Here is a 6,000-nt window from a genome sequence, read left to right as displayed (position 1 = left end):
GTGAACAAACGTTCCCCCAGATACTGGTGAACACCCCTGATAAACTTATAGGTGGCCACCAGATCACCCCTGAGTCTGCACTTTTCCAGGCTGAAGAGTCCCATAGCTCTCAGCCTCTCCAATACCAATGTCTACATTGTTAATGAAGATGTTGAACAAAATAGGTCAAGGACAGAGCCTTGGGGACACCACTGGTCACAGGCACCACGATGATTGGCTTCCGTCAACCACCACCCTCTGGGTCCAACCATAGAGCCAATTTCCCAGCCAGCGGATCGTGGTGGACCCGAGGCTGCAGTTGGCCAGCTTTGCCAGGAGGTGATCATGAGATACCAGATCGAAGGCTTTTTTCAGGTCAAGATATACCACATCAATCTCTTCTCCCTTGTCCAGGTGATAGGTCACCTGGTCGTAAAAGGCAATAAGATTGGTCAAGCAAGTCCTACCCCCAGCAAACCCGTACTGGCTATCCCTCAGGATGTTGGCATCGGCCAGTCCATTAAGAATGGCCTCTTTGATAATCTTTTCTGAGAACTTCCCTGGGATAGAGGTCAGACTGATGGGCCTGTAGTTTGCCAGATCCGCTTTCCTCCCTTTCTTGAAGATAGGCACCACGTTGGCCTTCTTCCAATCTTCAATCACCAGAGCGCCAGGAGCTCTCGAAGATCCATGCCACGGGCTGGGCTATGATGCTCGCCAGCTCCTTGAGTACCCTGGGGTGAAGACTATCAGGGCTGACTTGAAGGTGTCCAGCCTCTCAAAGCGTTCCTTCACAAGGTCAGCATTGATGGAAGACAAGGAATCTCCTTCACCCAGATGCCTGGCTCTAATTTATTTCCTCCTTGATACACAAGCTTTCCTGGTGCTGGATCTTAATTGAGTCTAGACAACTGCATCAGAAGACTTGCATTGCAGTAAGTACAAGAGGCTATGCTGTAAGTCCTGTGCTGGAAAAGCACGCTTCTGTGGACCCATTATCAGCCCTGTAACACACAAATGATATCTTAAGCTCAGACTTGGTTGTAATGTAAAAGAACTGGCCTCCACAGAAGCCTTTGTCCTCCTGTGTGGTTATTAACAGGATATATTTTAGCTTTTGTGGGTCTTTTGATGATATATTTCCCTGCTGATGTACTAATACCCCTGTATAGAGCACTACAAGAAATGACTACACCTTCCATTTACTGCTTGCAGAAAGGCACGTATACACATACCTTTTAAATACAGGGTGTTTTCTGCAAAGGCATTTCTCTTCATTATGGTTTCTCCCTTGACCTTTCCTCTCTGTCAGTTCAGAAACACTCCTCAGTGCTGTACTAACCCCTGGAAGATCACAGTCGCTCCCTGGATTTTGCAAAACACATGCCTCTCCCGGAGACTGGTGGGTGGATAAACACCAGTTAAGCAGAATGATATTTTTCCTTGGCAGAAGGCCAGGTCTCAGTTATTCCCACGTAAATCCAGAATAACCCCCCTGAAAAGTTGCTTTGCATTTGCACCAGCGTAACTGAGATTAGAAGGTAACCCAAGCTATTTGCAGTTTATCCCATTGTCTTTTGTAGACGTGTGAGCATAAGACAAAGTAGCTGTCCTCCCTACATGGCACACAGGGAATCTGTAGTACATGTGAGCACTGAAGGAGGACCAGCACCCCCTGCAGATGACATGGGGTGATACTGAAATGTAATTGTGTGGTCAGTTATTTGAGTAACTGGATTTATTAAATGCAGTTACTATCTATACTGCACTGGCAGAACAGGACCTCAGGATTCACGCTTCTTCACATGGGGGCTGCAGCAATATATTCCAGAAGGCGCTGGCATGGGAATTGCAGGAATGTCTCCGGCTGGCTGGCATGGGAAGCTGCCCCCACTCTGCCCACCTCTGACCACGCAACTCAAACCAGCCACGAGCTTATGGGAGGCAGGCAGCAAGATCAATATTACCATTTCAAACTGTGTTTCCCTACAATCTCCTTCCTCCCAACTCCTTTTATACCAGACAGGTCATGAATTTGGCCATCCTGATCTGTCACATTAGAAGGGTGGTATTATTTTTTTTTTTTACGGTGCCACAAGTGTGCATAGAGCTTCACCGACCTCTTTAAAAATACAGGTCACCGCTTGGTGGCACGTACAGCCTAAATAAAATGTGTCAGTGGGAAATGGCCACAAATAGAAACTCATGGGCAGTGAAAGATCATGATATACAATATTTATTAATGAGACATCTTCTTCTTTCTGTTGTTTCAACAGAAGTGGGCATGACCTTGGAGCCTTTAACACCCCCGTCCTACAGGAGGGATAGCACACTCATATATTGACTTTGTTTTAGCCAGAACTTGTTACTAAATGGGATTCCTTGTACAGAGTCGGCAACAGTCTGCAAGACAGCTGTAAAAATGATGAACAAAGAGGGGGGGAAAATTGAGCTTGTGCTTTCTGATATAGTGAAGAGGTCTGAAAAGTTTGATTTCCTTGTTACACTAGACTAAATTTTGTAATGAACATTCAGTGTCCTGTCCAGATTGACCCATTCTTTGACTGGAAAAGTCAGGATGGAGGACAGGAGTAAAGAAAGTGAATTTTAAGAACAGGAGGGATTTCTAACTGGTTCTTTTCATGCCAATTTATAATTAACTTAAATAGGGAGACTACTAAGGATTTGGGAGCAAGGAAGGCTTTGTCAAAGTTTCCGTAATTACAGCCTTTCAAGTTTGAAGTGAGAGATAACAAAATACAACCTTCAAGGTGTCTGGTACATTCTTCAGCCCAACCAGGAAATACCAGAGAAGACGTTCCTGTAACTTCCAACTTTTGAAAAAGCAGAAGCCAAACTGTTTAGGCTACTGTCATGAAAAGAAAAAAAAGTTAAGGGGAAGGGGGAAACCATAGCCCAGTGTTTAAAATCCTCTAACTATGTAAGACTTCTCGAGCACAGAACAACAGGAAGAGAGAAGCTACCGTGAGACGGACGAGTAAAGATCAAATCCAGTGGAAAGAATGAGGGAGACGGGACAGGAAAGCTTCGAGGGGGGAAATTAAGCCTGGGACTAAGCTGCTCTGTTTGCCCATTAAATCAATATGTGGAGTGGGACTTAGCGAGGATGATTTAGCCAGCCCTAAAATTTGGCTGACCTGCAGGGTCATTCCCCCCCCCCCCCCCTTCCTAGTGTAAGAGTGCGAGAGCCAGAACAGGGGGATCTACTCAGCCTTTTATTATCAGAGAGGCCCTTTCTCATTGAGGGCCGTGTCATGCAGGAGCTTGCTGTGAAAGGCCAGGTTGGACGATCTTCTGAACATGTTTGCAAAAGCCGTCTGCTAGAAGGGGTTTGGAGAAGGCTGGCGAGAGACTTCCCACGGTGATAAAGGGGCAGAAAGAAGCTGCTTCATGTTTCCAGCCAGCTGAGCCGCAGTTGAAATGATCATTTAATGCTGCTGGGATTTAATTGTGCTATTAATGGTATTAGGGCACTTAGAGCTGTGGGTAATGTCACTCTATCATTTTAAATTCAAATAAAAGACCAGCAAATGGGCAAAGCTGGCTGCAGCATGAGGTACTGCCTGGGCTGGAGCTGGACTATATTAGTGCAGTTACATGCCTCGTTGGTGTCCCCACTACATTATACTCCCTTCCTGATGAACGTTCAGACTACTGGTGATGCTTGTAAAAGATTAAATTGGAAAGTATTTACTTATTTTGTGCATGCCCTGCCCTGAGCAAATGGAAGGATACAGCAAAAAGATGGAAGCCTGTATTTCAACAGGACTTTATTCTGGGACTTGATAGGAACCAGTTTGTCTGCAATGGCCATACAGGAAGTCATTGAAGAAATGTGGCTTGGTGGCTGGAGGAGAGACCCACAAATCAGGATTCCTGAGCTCTGTTCCAGCTGCTGACTCGATATTGTGTGTCACATGAGGCCAGATCATGGCCTGGCCCTATGTGGCAAGCGGTGCAAGTTATACCCCTCCACAAACTACAACTACGGATGCAGAGAGGACAGCATGTGTCGTGTGCCTGGAATATTTTCCTCCCCTCCCGTTCCTCCAGCAAGTGGCTGGGGCAGGGGTGAAGGGCCGTGAATTTGTGAATCCACAGATCTGCAATCCAGAGGGGCGTAGCAACACAGCTGGGCACCCAGGGCAGCTGCCACATCCCAGGGCAGTGGTGACTTGCACTTGCTGCTGTGGTGCGATGGTGCAGCTGTGGTGGCAGCTGGCTTTTTCACCCCTCCCCAAACACACACACTCTCCATCCTTGTCTCTAGCTTGAAGTTGCCCAGTTGCCACGTCCTAGTTATGCCACTGTTGCAATCCCAATGTATGGCTAAGCAAGCGTGCCGAGCAGGAGCTGTATTGGTCAGGGCCTGGGAACAAGGGGAAAGCAGGCTTCGGGACCCATTTCCAATCCTTACCCACAGCTAGGAGCAAAAGCTCAGCCATACCCTTATCTCCCTCTGCCTCGGTTCCCTCGTCTGTAAAAAGGAGACTTGTGATATTTCAGGACAGGACAAATTTTAGACCAGATAATTCCCAGCAGTAGCCCTTTAAGAAGTGAACAGTGTAGCCTGTTTTCCCTTTCTGAATGGCAGCTCCAAGGACAGCATTTCTGAAATGTCATGTTCAAACACAGTCGCTCGCTTGTATTTTCCTCGGAGGTACTAACGGCTGCAGATCTTCAAAGAGAATAATGATTAGCCCTGAGCAGCTCTGGGCTGTGAGAAAATGTATAATGGAACAATTATTGAAAGCAGCCGAGACTAAAAGTAGTGTTTAATGGGATCCAGCATCTTCTGTTTCAGCTGACCTGAAAGCTGCCCGTTCTGCCAAGTAAAGAGAGCAAAAGCCTTCGGAGATTCGTGAGGCCAAGTATGTAGGTCGCACGTGGATTAGTGTGTGATCAGGTTTGCTTTAACACTGAGCCCCTCTGAATATATAGAGATCACGCGGTCCACAAAGGGATCAATGCTGTGAAATCGCTTCTGGATTGATCACCAAGTGAGCTTCCCAGAATGCTTGGCCTCCTGGAGGCAAAAGCAGGTTTGGTAAGGGTTTGGGGGCACAGCAATAGCTTACAAGCCCTTTTTACATTCACCTGAATGTAGAACTGGGGGAGTGGGTTGCATTCAGAGCTATGGGGCAAGGAGCCATCCACGACAGGTTCAGCATCCCAGTGTCAGAGCAAGCCTCCCCTGCTCCGACACACACATGTTGAGACCCGGCGGTAGAGGTGGCACAAACCTGAGCTAGACGAAGAGTCTCTTAAGTCAAAGGGAGAGATGATTTCTTATGGCTTATTCAGTCGTTGCTCTCTTCTGAGATTGCTGCTAATTGCCTCACTTGTTGGGAGCTGTCATGGTGGCTTTGTGAAGTCTGTGGACTGAAAATAGAGTGAAAGGCAGCAAAACTCATTGCAGAGAGTAGCAGCTTTGTCACTGGTTGTCTGTGCTGCCTTTGCAGCGGCAATCTGATGGAGGAGGATGTGTCCTAGCGCCCTCCAAACCACTCAGATTGCATACAGTGTGTACTAAATCATAAGAAATGCCTATAAAACCCAACCAAGGACACACAGCCTCTTCCTTGTATATAGTGCCGGAAGGACCAAGAAAGGCCGTCGGGTTGCTTGTAGGCCTCCCCTTTGTACAGTGTGTAATGAAGAGTGGACAGTGCCTGTTAATAGAAAGCAAGGCCTGTCTGTGAGAGTTGTCCTGAACTGGGATAAGTGATATGCGGTTCAAGACAACCCCTCAAAAGGACATACAGGGATAATGTGACACAGAGCTCTGTAGCTCTTCCGATTATAACCAACCCCCTCTGTGAAGGAGACTCCTGAAATCCCAGTCTTGAAGAGCCACATGAGAGCTCGTCAGAAACGTTCTTTCATTTGCCGAAAGCTGCTGCTGAATGAGGTCTGTGTCCCTGCTGAACCGGATCCAGATCAGACTTGGGGCTCACGTAGCAGGAAGTCACGTGAGCCTACTCCTGTTCCAGCTGGCCA

The 6,000-nt window shown here is 47.3% G+C and overlaps 1 protein-coding gene across 5 annotated transcripts in view; it reads left to right on the top strand.

Moving 5' to 3' along the window:
• JSRP1 (junctional sarcoplasmic reticulum protein 1) overlaps positions 1-6,000 on the top strand; it is a 58,744-nt gene that overhangs the window by 32,172 nt on the left and 20,572 nt on the right. Inside the window, exon 2 of one of the 5 annotated variants that reach the window (XM_019557056.1) lies at positions 2,771-2,869. The exons of the other annotated variants lie outside the window; for them this stretch is intronic. The gene's annotated coding sequence lies outside the window, so the exon portion shown is untranslated. The remainder of the gene's footprint in view (positions 1-2,770; positions 2,870-6,000) is intronic. 5 annotated transcript variants of the gene reach the window in all.

This window comes from Crocodylus porosus, unplaced genomic scaffold, assembly GCF_001723895.1.
Source record: "Crocodylus porosus isolate Cpor-Errol unplaced genomic scaffold, CroPor_comp1, whole genome shotgun sequence".
In the NCBI taxonomy this organism is placed as follows: domain Eukaryota; kingdom Metazoa; phylum Chordata; order Crocodylia; family Crocodylidae; genus Crocodylus; species Crocodylus porosus.
This window is presented reverse-complemented; position numbering and strand designations above follow the sequence as displayed.